Here is a 14,453-nt window from a genome sequence, read left to right as displayed (position 1 = left end):
ATGTCATTAACTATTTTTTTTTATATACTTAACATATAATACCATAAGTCTATTAATTTATTAAACTCTAATCAATATTTAATTTCATGTTTCTCTATGGACCTTGTTTATTTATTCTTCCCAATTTAGGAGGCCTGTTCTTGGACCAAGCTGCGGAGGCGATGCTCCAGCAACCACTGTCAAATATTTGACAGATCTAACCTTTCTAAAGGTAGCCTAATTTTACTTAATAATTAGTTAAGAATTTTGTGATGTTGTGGCTCGTTTTCGTGATGTTTGTAGCATCAACATCGTCTCGGATTGTTTGGTTTAACGAGCGTTATTTTTATGAGTCGAGGTCATCACTCTTGGTGCTCAAGAACATCAGGTGTGATGTTCAGGTATACCGTCCCAACGGCAAGTATACCGGCCCGACGGCAGGTATACCGTCCCGACTGCAAGTATACCGGCCCGACGGCAGGTATACCGTCCCGACTGCAAGTATACCGGCCCGACGGAAGGTACACCAGCCCGATGGAAGGTACACCGGCCCGACGGAAGGTACAACAGCCCGACGGAAGGTATACCGGCCTGACGGCAAGTATACCGCCCGGACGGGAGGTATACTGGCCTGACGGTAAGTATACCGCCCGGACGGGAGGTATACTGGCCCGACGGCAGGTGGAAACGTCCCGAGGATACATACATCAAGAGGTGGATGTCTTTACACAGATATCCCGCCCGTAGGAGAAAGACGCTTATGATAAGGTTCCGGTAAATGTCGGACTGAAACGTTGTTATAAGCTTCTTTCTATGTGCGGATTATTTGTGTATTCTTCCAGTCACGGTATTGTGACTGTTTCTAAGGTTTGTGTCTCTCAGAGGAGATATTCTGAGAATATAATCCCTATTTTAGGGATTAAATTATTCTTGACTGGTAGTGAACATGTGATATGCAGCCTTACTGACCCTTTGACTTTAAGAGAACACTTTCTTCACCGACCAATTTTTTTGTGAAGTTTTGGGAGGGTGCAGGAATCCTCCTCTGAGTCTCCTTGAAGCTTGTGAGGAATATCTCAGTGGATATCGCCTGGTAAGGGATCCTCTGAGGTATTCCTCGCAGCACCGCTCCCGTAAGATTCTCAGTAACTGAGAAAAGCGTCAACAATTGTAGACTTTCATGTGCAGTCCTATATCATCTACAGTACGTAGTGACACCATTAGAACCTTTCTGTTTGGTTGGCTCATTGGGTTTAAATTCCTGAAAGTGTGTGATAAACTAGTCCGGTTAATCCAGAGCCAAAGAGAAAAACAGCCTTTTGTTCCAGAGACTGAGTGTGACGATCCAGAGAGGTAACTCCTGATGTAACTTGTGCACGTGGTCTACATCAGGACCACGTGCAGAAGGTTTCTGAATTATATATATATATATATATATATATATATATATATATATATATATATATATATATATATATATATATATATATATATATATATATATATATATATATATATATATATATATATATATATATATATATATATATATATATATATATATATATATATATATATATATATATATATATATATATATTAGGTAGTAGGTTGGTAGACAGCAACCACCCAGGGAGGTACTACCGTCCTGCCAAGTGAGTGCAAAACGAAAGCCTGTAATTGTTGTACATGATGGTAGGATTGCTGGTGTCCTTTGTCTGTCTCATAAATATGCAAGATTTCAGGTATGTCTTGCTACTTCTACTTACACTTAGGTCACACTACACATACATGTACAAGCATATATATACACACCCCTCTGGGTTTTCTGATATTTTCTTTCTCGTTCTTGTTCTTGTTTATTTCATCTTACCTCCATGGGGAAGTGGAACAGAATTCTTCCTCCGTAAGCCATGCGTGTTGCAAGAGGCGACTAAAATGCTAGTAACCCCTTCTCCTGTATATATTACTAAATGTAAAAGGAGAAACTTTTGTTTTTCCTTTTGGGCCACCCCGCCTCGGTGGGATACGGCCGGTGTGTTGAAAGAAAAAGAAAGGTATATATATTGTTAAGATCGCGTCTCTCTCTCTCACACTCACTCATGCCCCTACTGGTTGGCTCATCGCAGACAGCACCTCACATTCCTGCCGGCGTCCGACTCTCTCTACATATGCAGTGTACATGTATATATATATCGTGCCGAAGAGACAAAACTTGCGATTTTGTCTTAAGTAGCAACGCTCTTCTTGCAGAGAAAAGCAAGCGAAAATTTGTGTATGCAATAATTTTGCAAAAAATCATTCTGAACCTAACGAAAAAATATATTTCATTATGTTTGTTTATTATTAAATTATTGTAAACTTATCTAAAATATATTTAGTTGGATTAGGCATAATTAAATTGGGCTTATTATAGTAAGGTTAGGTAAGTTTTCTAAGGTTCTTTTGGTGCAAAATTATTATTTTTATATATAAACACGAATAAAAAAGTATATCTTTAAACGTATATGAGAAAATTTTAGAAAGGACTTAATTATAAATGAGTTGTTGCTAATTAACCAGTTTTACCTAGTCGGCACGACACACACACACACACACACACACATATATATATATATATATATATATATATATATATATATATATATATATATATATATATATATATATATATATATATATATATATATATATATATATATATATATATGTATGTGTGTGTGTGTGTGTGTGTGTGTGTGTGTGTGTGTGTGTGTGTGTGTGTGTGTGTGTGTGTGTGTGTGTGAGTGTGTGCGTGTGTGTGTGTGTAATATGAGCATCTTTCTCTTCATATTTTTTAACGTTAAGAAGAGCGTATATCTGTGTCACATGAAAGTTTCCCTTTAAAGCTGACAACTTCCTCCATTTCGAGCCCCATAGTAGAGGTCGGTGGTGACACATCCTGTTGTTGCTGCAGCTGGTTCCTGGTAATCACTTGAAGCGCCTCTATATCTTCCCTCACACACTAGAAGGAAATTAAGGCAATTTTATTGAGGTTTTTGAGTATTATTATAAATCTTGCCGACCGGGCCGAGCTTCCTTAAAAATTGGGTTTACCCAATCCTAATTTTTACAGATTTGTACAGATTATCAATGTTTTCCTGTATGTACCTCCATCATCCCTGCTCTCCCCGTTTCCGGTCACCTGTGTGGGTCCTAGTTCTCCAAGGTTCATGGTGGTTACGATCAACCATGATTAATAACGTCACTTTTGACCTATGTGATCTCCTCGCTGATCTTTTTAGGTATCAGTCACTGCCATGTCGAAGAATGAGACACTTATGCAATGTATGTGAATCTTTATTAAGGAAACGTTTCGCCACATAGTGACTTCATCAGTCCAATACAAAGTAAAAATGGATAAGGTGAGGAGGAGGTAGAGGTAATCAGTCCCTCATCCTGGAATCGATGTGTTCAGTTCATCACTCTTTAGAAAGTACAGCATATAGACACTTCTCCGGCCATATGCTGTACTTTCTACAAGAGTGATGGACTGAATACATCGATTTCAGGCTGCGTGGCTGATTACCTCAAACTCCTCCTCTCCTTACCCATTTCTTGAATAGAATACGGCATATGAGCGGAGAAGCAGCTTATAAACCGTACCCATTTCTACTTTGTATTGGACTGATGAAGTCACTGTGTGGCGAAACGTTTCCTTTATAAAGATTCCCATATATTGCATAAATGTCTCAATCTTCAACTTGTCAGTTTTTAAAGCCATTTATCACTTCCATGTCATTCTATTCATATTCATGTCTTGGTCTATCACTCGCGCTGAACCCGTACGGTTCATACACCGCTTGAGAATGGGTGAAATCACAGTTTATTAAAGAATGGGGAGAGAACCTCTATATACTTAGATCAAGAGCTCTCCCCCTCATTGGCATCAAAGCACTCCCTCCCCCTCCCTTCTCCATCCTAGAATGTTGCAGTACATTCTCCCAAGAAGAATGATTAACTTTGTGGGTTTAAGCATTGACCTTCTCTCCCTCTCGTTGCAACACGAATATCTGCCGATCGTTTTAAAGCATATTTGTTTTTGATTGAGACACTTATGCAGCATATGGGAATCTTTATTCAGGAAACGTTTCGCCACACAGTGGCTTCATCAGTCCAATACAAAGAGGAAGGCGTAAAGGGAGGAGGAGTATGAGGTAATCAGTCCCTCTACAAGATTGATGGACTGAACACATCGACTCCAGGCTGAGGGACTGATTACCTCATACTCCTCCTCTCTTTACGCCTTCCTCTTTGTATTGGACTGATGAAGCCACTGTGTGGCGAAACGTTTCCTGAATAAAGATTCCCATATGCTGCATAAGTGTCTCAATCTTCAACTTGTCGGTTTTTCAAACCATTCATCACACACACATATTTGTTTTACGTATACATTTTCATAGGTTTATGTTACAAGGGCGAAAGACTTTGTTGCATCTTGGGGACCGTCTTCAAGAAGAGTCACTTTCTTACGGCGGCTTCAAAAAAGACATCTCTTTTAAAAGACACTTGACTAGGCCTATCACTGGTGCTCTATAATCTTACTGTCTGATGAAAAAAAAGGAAAGCTACAAGAAAACAGAAGAACCTTTTAGATGCATCTTAAAGGTACACAACGCGATACATCGCGTTCCTCTGTTGTCTTGAATCTTTTCTTCACTTCTTGTCAGCTTAAGAATGAGATACTTGTTCAACATTTTGGAATCTCTCTGACGAAACGTTTTCTCAATAAACCCAAATGTGGCGCAAGTGTCTCTTTTTTCAACTTGTCGGTTTTCTAAACCATTTACATCACATACTTGTCGGCTGTTGCCATAATTTCACCCCCCCCCAACAGCCTGTCAGCCCGTTCTCCGCGCACCTACCTTTAAATTTTCAGGGAAGCAACTGGAAGACGAAGTACAAGAGGCCACAGAGCTGGACGAACACTCAGGGCGTCGCGTGCTGCAGGAGAGACGACAGGTGCAACGAAATAAAGAGACTGAGAACTGAAGAAGTGGGTGAAGAGGTAGGCAGAGGGTGGAAGCTGGCAGCTGGATTCCTGCACTATGTGATGACTGTCTCTCAACACCACATTCGGTACTTGCGTGGGAATGAGTTAGGTAGTCAGTCGCGTGAGCTACTGCTACCAGACCAGATTTGTTGAATATCTTCTGGAATTATTTTCCTTTTTTGAGCACCGCAAGTGTGAGAACCAACACAACATTGTGAAAAGTAGAGATTTCGTAGGCCTATAGACTTGGATTTCATATGCCTATAGGCTCTGGTTACGTATTTCACAGCCTCTTAACACGGCGGGTGACAGATTCCATGACGACTTTCATATTGGTATTGGCACAGTATGGGAATATCTGAAACATGTATTGTAGGTGAGCATTGGGTCCCTGAGCCCTAGGTAGGTGGAGGGCCTGCAGAGGCAGGACCCCCGATGGGGTTCGAACTGGTGTACATGGGGGGAGGGGGGTCCAGCAGTAGGCGGAGCTACACAACCACACGTCTACACACCATGCGGCCGAACCGCTCACTGGAGGCACCCGAGACAGGTGCCCGCTGCTGGCCCCTCACCGGTACGACCCCCCTCCCCCTCTTCCCGATGGCACGCTCTCTACCACCCCCAACGAGCAACCCCCAGCCTCCCTTCCCCACAGCCACTAAAGAGCTTCCCCATTACCCCTTCCCCCTCCTAGGGCTACACCGCCATCACTGGTACACTCACTACCTCCCTTCACACATCTCTCTACGACCTCCACCACCCTCTTCGCGACCACCACCCTGTGTTAACCCCCTTCCCCTACCGTCCGAACCACAACCCACACTACATCCCCCCTCAGCACCACCACCATCGGCACTCCACTACCGCTGCCATGTCAGCGCTACCAACCCCATCTCACCTAAAAACCCCATCGCTCTCACTGCTCCTCAATCACCGTACCCCACAACCCACACGAGCAGAACCTCCACCTCCACCACTGGATAAGTCCTCCTTTAGATGGCTTGGGGTTCGTCTGCTACTCCTTCAGTAAGTTTATTAGCCACAGGTTCACATAACCACAATTATCATCCATAGTGTCAATCACCGACAATAACCCAGAAAACTCCGATAAAGTGATTTATTTCCATTGGGATCCTTGACTTCTTGACCTGGGTTATCCTAGGTAATTTACACATATACTGCTATGTATGATAATTTATATAACTGTATTTATGTGTACCTGTACCTGAATATACTTACTAAGTACACTGAGAAATACCGCTAGATTGCGTGTATGGCCAGTTATTGTGTGTATGGCCAGTTATTGTGTGTATGGCCAGTTATTGTGTGCATGGCCAGTTATTGCCTCATGGGCCATTATTTGCTGGCTAATTAGAAGGTGTACCAGCATGTGTACCAGCAGGTGTACCAGCAGGTGTACCAGCAGGTGTACCAGCAGGTGTACCAGCAGGTGTACCAGCAGGTGCACCAGAAGGTGTACCAGCAGGTGCACCAGCAGGTGTGCCAGCAGGTGTACCAGCAGGCGTACCAGCAGGTGTACCAGCAGGTGTACCAGCAGGTGTACCAGCAGGTGCACCAGCAGGTTTACCAGCAGGTGTACCAGCAGGTGCACCAGCAGGTGTACCAGCAGGCGTACCAGCAGGTGTACCAGCAAGTGTACCAGCAGGTGTACCAGCAGGTGTACCAGCAGGTGTACCAGCAGGTGTACCAGCAGGTGTACCAGGTGTTGGTTATCAAAAGGAAGATGTTCAGAAACGTTTGGTGTCAAGGACTGGATGGCGGGGGCGTTGACCCCCGGAACACCCTCCAGGTAGACCCCCAAAGCACCCTCCAGGTAGACCCCCAAAACACCCTCCAGGTAGACCCCGGAACACCCTCCAGGTAGGCCCCCGGAACACCCTCCAGGTAGACCCCCGGAACACCCTCCAGGTAGACCCCCGAACACCCACCAGGTAGACCCCCGGAACACCCTCCAGGTAGGCCCCCGGAACACCCTCCAGGTAGACCCCGGAACACCCTCCAGGTAGACCTCCGGAACTCACTCCAGGTAGACCCCCGGAACACCCTCCAGGTAGACCCCCGGAACACCCTCCAGGTAGACCCCCGGAACACCCACCAGGTAGACCCCCGGAACACCCTCCAGGTAGGCCCCCGGAACACCCTCCAGGTAGACCCCCGGAACACCCACCAGGTAGACCCCCGGAACACCCTCCAGGTAGGCCCCCGGAACACCCTCCAGGTAGACCCCGGAACACCCTCCAGATAGATTTCCGGAACTCACTCCAGGTAGACCCCCGGAACACCCTCCAGCTAGACCCCCGGAACACCCTCCAGTTAGACCCCCGGAACACCCTCCAGGTAGACCCCCGGAACACCCTCCAGGTAGGCCCCCGGAACACCCTCCAGGTAGACCCCCGGAACACCCACCAGGTAGACCCCCGGAACACCCTCCAGGTAGGCCCCCGGAACACCCTCCAGGTAGACCCCGGAACACCCTCCAGATAGATTTCCGGAACTCACTCCAGGTAGACCCCCGGAACACCCTCCAGCTAGACCCCCGGAACACCCTCCAGATAGACCCCCGGAACACCCTCCAGGTAGACCCCCGGAACACCCTCCAGGTAGACCCCCGGAACACCCTCCAGGTAGACCCCCGGAACACCCTCCAGGTAGACCCCCGGAACACCCTCCAGGTAGACCCCCGGAACACCCACCAGGTAGACCCCCGGAACACCCTCCAGGTAGGCCCCCGGAACACCCTCCAGGTAGACCCCGGAACACCCTCCAGATAGATTTCCGGAACTCACTCCAGGTAGACCCCCGGAACACCCTCCAGCTAGACCCCCGGAACACCCTCCAGATAGACCCCCGGAACACCCTCCAGGTAGACCCCCGGAACACCCTCCAGGTAGACCCCCGGAACACCCTCCAGGTAGACCCCCGGAACACCCTCCAGGTAGACCCCCGGAACACCCTCCAGGTAGACCCCGGAACACCCTCCAGGTAGACCCCCGGAACTCCCTCCAGGTAGACCCCCGGAACACCCTCCAGGTAGACCCCCGGAACTCCCTCCAGGTAGACCCCCGGAACACCCTCCAGGTAGACCCCCGGAACACCCTCCAGATAGACCCCCGGAACACCCTCCAGGTCGACCCCCGGAACACCCACCAGGTAGACCCCCGGAACACCCTCCAGGTAGACCCCCGGAACACCCACCAGGTAAATCACCAGAACACCCTCCAGGTAGACCCCCGGAACACCCTCCAGGTAGACCCCCGGAACACCCTCCAGGTAGACCCTCGGAACACCCTCCAGATAGACCCCCGGAACACCCTCCAGGTAGACCCCCGGAACACCCTCCAGGTAGACCCCCGGAACACCCTCCAAGTAGACCCCCGGAACACCCACCAGATAAATCCCAAGAACACCCTCCAGGTAGACCCCCGGAACACCCTCCAAGTAGACCCCCGGAACACCCACCAGGTGAATCCCCAGAACACCCTCCAGGTAGACCCCCGGAACACCCTCCAGATAGACCCACGGAACACTCTCCAGGCAGACCCCGAAACACCCTCCGGGTAGATCCCCGGAACACCCTCCAGGTAGACCCCCGGAACACCCTCCAGGTAGACCCCCAGAACATCTTACAGGTAGATCCCCGGAACACCCTCCAGGTAGACCCTGGAACATCCTCCAGGTAGACCCCGGAACATCCTCCAGGTAGACCCCGGAACACCCTCCAGGTAGACCCCCAGAACACTCTCCAGGTAGACCCCAGAACACCCTCCAGGTAGACCCCCAGAACACCCTCCAGGTAGACCCCCGGAACACTCTCCAGGTAGACAGCGGAACACCCTCCAGGTAGATCCCCAGAACATTCTCCAGGTAGACCCCCAGAGCACCCTCCTGGTAGACCCCGGGAACACCCTCCAGGTAGACCCCCAGAACACTCTCCAGGTAGACCCCAGAACACCCTCCAGGTAGACCCCCAGAACACCCTCCAGGTAGACCCCCGGAACACTCTCCAGGTAGACAGCGGAACACCCTCCAGGTAGATCCCCAGAACATCCTCCAGGTAGACCCATGAATGCCCTCCAGGTAAACCCTCAGAACATCCTCCAGGTAGATTCCCGGAACACCCTCCAGGTAGATTCCCGGAACACCCTCCAGGTAGACCCCCAGAACATCCTCCAGGTAGACTCCCAGAACATTCTCCAGGTAGACCCCCAGAGCACCCTCCTGGTAGACCCCGGGAACACCCTCCAGGTAGACCCCCGGAACACCCTCCAGGTAGACCCACAGAACATCCTCCAGGTAGACCCCCGGAACGCCCTCAAGGTAGACCCCCAGAACATTCTACAGGTTGATCCCCGGAACACCCTCAAGGTAGTACCCGGAACATCCTCCAGGTAGACCCCAGGAACATCCTCCAGGTAGACCCAAGGAACATCCTCCAGGTAGACCCCCGAACACCCTCCAGGTAGACCCCCAGAACACCCTCCAGGTAGACCCCCAGAACATCCTCCAGGTAGGTCCCCGGGACACCCTCTAGGTAGACCCCATAACACCCTCCAGCTAGACAACCGGAACACCCTCCAGGTAGAGCCCCGGAACATCCTCCAGGTAGACCCCGGAATGCCTTCCAGGTAGACCCCCAGAACATCCTCCAGGTAGATCCCCGGAACACCCTCCAGGCAGACCCTGGAACACCCTCTAGGTAGACCCCGGAACGCCCTCCAAGTAGACTTCCAAAACACCCTCCAGGTAGACCCCAGAACATCCTCCAGGTAGACCCCCAGAACATCCTCCAGGTATACCCCGGAACACCCTCCAGGTAGACCTCCGGAACACCCTCCAGGTAGACCCCCAGAATATCCTCCAGGTAGACCCTCGGAACATCCTCCAGGTAGACCCCGGAACACCCTCCAGGTAGACCCCGGAACACCCTCCAGGTAGACCCCCGGAACACCCTCCAGGTAGACCCCAGAACATTCTCAGGTAGATCTCCGGAACACCCTCCAGGTAGACCCCCGGAACACCCTCCAGGCAGACCCCGGAACACCGTCCAGTTAGACACCCGGAACAACCTCCAGGTAGACTGCTGGAACGCTCTCCAGGTATACCCCCGGAACACCTTCCAGGTAGACCCCCGGAACACCCTCCAGGTAGACCAAAGGAACATCCTCCAGGTAGAACCCCGGAACACCCTCCAGGTAGACCTCCGGAACACCCTCCAGGTAGACCCCCGGAACACCCTCCAGGTAGACCCCCGGAACACCCTCCAGGTAGACCCCTGGAACACCCTCCAGGTAGACCTCCGGAACGCCCTCCAGGTAGACCCCAGAACGTCCTCCAGGTAGATCCCCAGAACACCCTCCAGGTAGACCCCGGATTACCCTCCAGTTAAACCCCGGAACGCCCTTCAGGTAGACTCCCAGAACACGCTCCAGGTAGACCCACAGAACATCCTCCAGGTAGATCCCCGGAACACCCTCCAGGTAGACCCCCGAACACCCTCCAGGTAGACCCCGGAACACCCTTCAGGTAGACCTCCGGAACACCCTCCAGGTAGACCCCCGGAACATCCTCCAGGTAGACCCCCGAAACATCCTGCAATTAGACCCCCGGAACACCCTCCAGGTAGACCTCCGGAACACCCTCCAGGTAGACCCCCGGAACATCCTCCAGGTAGATCCCCGAAACATCCTGCAATTAGTCCCCCGGAACACCCTCCAGGTAGACCCCAGAACACTCTCCATGTAGACCCCCGGAACACCCTCCAGGTAGACCCCAGAACACTCTCCATGTAGACCCCCGGACCGCCCTCCAGGTAGACCCCCGGAACACCCTGTTGGTAGGCCCCCGGAACACCCTCCAGGTAGACCCCCGGAACACCCTCCAGGTAGACCCCCGGAACATCCTCTAGGTAGACCCCCGGAACACCCTCCAGGTAGATCCCCGGAACACCCTTCAGATAGGCCCCCGGAACGCCCTCCCGGTACACCCCCGGAACACCCTCTAGGTAGACCCCCGGAACACCCTCAAAGAGTGTTTTAATTATCTCCCTTCCCCCAGATAACGGAATAAACTTTAGTAATTGATACCGACACATTATTGGTTTAAAAAGACACGTGAGCAAACACTAGGATATATTTATTAAAAAACGTTTCGGTCCTGACCGAAGCGTGTCTTCATAAATCAGTGAGATCAGAAAGACGTCAGTAAAATCCTTCCGAGACCACTGGACAGATGCTTGACCACCTGCTGAGATGGTCAACACATGCTGAGGGCTTCTCTACTGTTTCGAGCGGCGTCGGGAGCTATTGTCTTGAGTTGCAGACTCTTAGACTTGTGATCCCTTGTTTGGGATGAGGGGAATAGACGTCTGCCTTGTTGGCGTCTCCCTCAGAAGCTCCGGCTGAGGGTAGGTCCATTATGACTTGTATCACCTTCCTCCTCCGACACTAACGCTTTCATTAGACATATTTTATTACATATAAACTGGTGGGGGTGTTCTCCACAGTAGGCGTCGGTCTGTCGTTCTGGCTAACCCAAATCCTGGCCGGGACTCCAGGGAATACCTGGAGAGGGTTTCGGGAATCAAGGACCCCCGCGGCCCGGTCTGTGACCAGACCTTGTAACTACCGCCCAACCTCTCTGACGAGTCGCATCTACCAATTGTTTTACAGGATGCTGAATGTTCGTCTGATCTGGTATTTACAGATGAAAGGCTTTACCTCTTCGGGGTAAGTGGTTTCCGTAAACTGCAGTCGACGATGGACCCCTTTTTTCGTTTTTTTGGTCGCATCTGGGAGGGTTTCACCAGACGTCTTCATACCTTGACGGTCTTTTTCGATCTTGAGAAAATATAATACGTGGTGTCCCATAGCACGATTGTTAGGTCACTCAGCTCACACACTGCGGTCCGAGGGTCGATCCTCGGTACAGGTGGAAACATTAGGACGTGCTTCCTCAAGGCACCAGCTGTCCGTGTTCACCTGTCAGTAAAATAGGTACCTGGGTGTTAGTCGACTGGTGTAGGTCGCATCCTGTGAATATAACTGACCAGAACAAAATCGACCAAAACTGACCCGAAATGCTATGCATAATAAGGGTATTTCTATATAATACTAGATCATTGATGTCAGCTAAGACTGTATACCTTGTACATGTACTTGTAGAAATAAAGATATTATTATTATTATTATTATTATTATTATTATTATTATTATTATTATTATTATTATTATTATTATTATTATTATTATTATTATTATTATCATTATTATTATTATTATTAGTATTATTATTATTAATATTATTATTCGCCGTCTCCTGATTCTGGAACTGTGGGGCTGTCTGCTCCGGCCCCACCAGCAGTTTCTGTCAAGCAGAAGATTGGTTCGTGCTAACACGCGTTTTTTTTCTGGAAGAGGTGGTTGTGCAGCTCAGCATTTTCAGTATTATATGTTTTATTATTGTTATAGCTGATGTGGTCTGTGTTGTCCCTGGTCATGTCATAGCCTCCATGTATGTGAATAGTCTTGCAGTGTTCTGTACTACTGAACGGTGTCCATTCCTAGAGTGTCCATTCGTCGACCTCAGATGACAGTGGACACTGTCATGGAGTGCTCTGCTTCTAGCGGCTAATGGTTTTTCCACTTACAAGACGGTGCTCTGTAAATATCTCAATTTCTACCACAGGTTAAGACAACGACACCATTATCATATATGTTAAAGACACTTAAAACAGTTTGATCAAATGAATTGGAACTACCCTTTCCTTTCCTTGGATCAAACCTGATTACCTCAAATTCCTCCAGGAGTTGTAAGACCCATATAGGTTTAACAATTCCCATAAAATTAATAACTGACTGACCTTAAAGAACAAGCCAGAAGTAAACATTGACTCGAGAGCTTTGTAAAGCTCTGCTCACAGCTCCATAGAGTTGCGACTTTTAAATGACGCACGCTGGAAATCCTTCGAACGATGGTCAGACTCTTGGATTCAGAAGCATGCGTTTGTACGTTGAAAATACAACGTATTTTCTTTCAATTTAGGCTGATTAGATTACATAATCCTATAGGAATCGTACTTGTAAACACTCTCTAATAAATCAGCCTCGATACGTCTGGCAGCGAGAGTAACTGGGAAAGTTGAAATCTGCACGATTATTACTCTTTGCTTTCGAAGATGTGCTGCCAGGTGATGCGTCGCAAAATTGGGCCACCTAAAGGAGATAAAACGTGAATGGAGAGTAAGTTTGGCGGAGGCTGCGATCTATTGAACACCTCACAACTTAGCTAAACTCAAGTTTACTTGAGGAAGCAAGTTAAGTTGACTTTGTGCAGTGGTTGGGATCCCTTGTGTGTGCTTGTGTGTGTGTGTGTGTGAGAGAGAGAGAGAGAGAGAGAGAGAGAGAGAGAGAGAGAGAGAGGCTGAACAGTTTGAACCATTACAGTGTCCCTCATTTACTAAACTATTGTACAATTTAGGGTGAAACAGCTTGCTGGACTTGGAGCATATGTGCCTTTATTTAAGAGATTTCGACACTTCTTGACATGGTTGTGTATGCAAGTTTCCGTTTTTGTTGGCCCTAGTTTGGTCATTTGTGGACATGCCCCAAGAATACAATTTGCACATTTCAAATTTCCGTTGGCTATGATTTTGAGGCTCCGAGATCCTAACTGGTGTAATTTTTTTGATCTGTACCAAAACCAGAACCAAAACTGACAGCATCAGAACTGATGCTGTCAGTGTTGGTTCTGGCTTTGGGATAGAACCAACCAGCTTCACCAACATCAACACCCAAATAATGCCCACTAATGCCGGCACTAGTTTCATCAGTACTGGTAACAAGACCAGAATCAGCTCTAGACCCTCTGGAAGCATCGGTTCAGCCCCGGTTACAGTACTGGAAGCCAGAATGTGCACATTGTGAACATGAGTAAGTCTAGTGGCGTCATTCCTGTTATCTGTCTCCTTTTGGTGGCTTATACCAGATTGTTCTTGGTCTTAGTAATTTCAAGCAATCGAGAAGTGAGTGACTCTTCATTTGATGTTAGGTAAACAGGGCAGCGCCTCTGAAATCTTTAAGGGTAAGCCCTTGTCTTCCTCGCATCCAGAAAACAGTGCTTTCGCATTTCATTCTCTGTCTCCCCTCAAGACACATCAATTTACTATAAACTTATCCTAGTTCCAGATATCTGACATGATGTATAGCGCGGATAGATCATGTGTCGGCCGCATTGTGGACAACTATCCTGATTTTCCACACTTTTTGTGGGTTAAACGAGGTTGGAGGGTTAAGGGACGAGTAGTCATTGGTTAGTAGGTGGTTGGGATGCAGACACGGGTAGGTGGCGAACTGCAACGCTGTGGAAGTATGGCAGTATGGCGGAAAATGGAAAGGAATGATCGTGGGTTCATGGCAACAACTCT

At 48.6% G+C, this 14,453-nt stretch overlaps 1 protein-coding gene across 2 annotated transcripts in view; it reads right to left on the bottom strand.

The window, feature by feature from the left end:
* LOC128690335 (uncharacterized) overlaps window positions 1-5,530 on the bottom strand; it is a 411,482-nt gene extending 405,952 nt beyond the window's left edge. For both annotated transcript variants that reach the window (XM_053779027.2, XM_053779028.2), the window contains exon 1: window positions 4,884-5,530. The gene's annotated coding sequence lies outside the window, so the exon portion shown is untranslated. The remainder of the gene's footprint in view (window positions 1-4,883) is intronic.
* Window positions 5,531-14,453: the final 8,923 nt, after the last annotated feature.

This window comes from Cherax quadricarinatus, chromosome 32 (assembly GCF_038502225.1).
Source record: "Cherax quadricarinatus isolate ZL_2023a chromosome 32, ASM3850222v1, whole genome shotgun sequence".
In the NCBI taxonomy this organism is placed as follows: Eukaryota; Metazoa; Arthropoda; class Malacostraca; order Decapoda; family Parastacidae; genus Cherax; species Cherax quadricarinatus.
The sequence above is the reverse complement of the archived record's forward strand: the minus strand, read 5'-3'. Positions and strand labels throughout refer to the sequence as shown.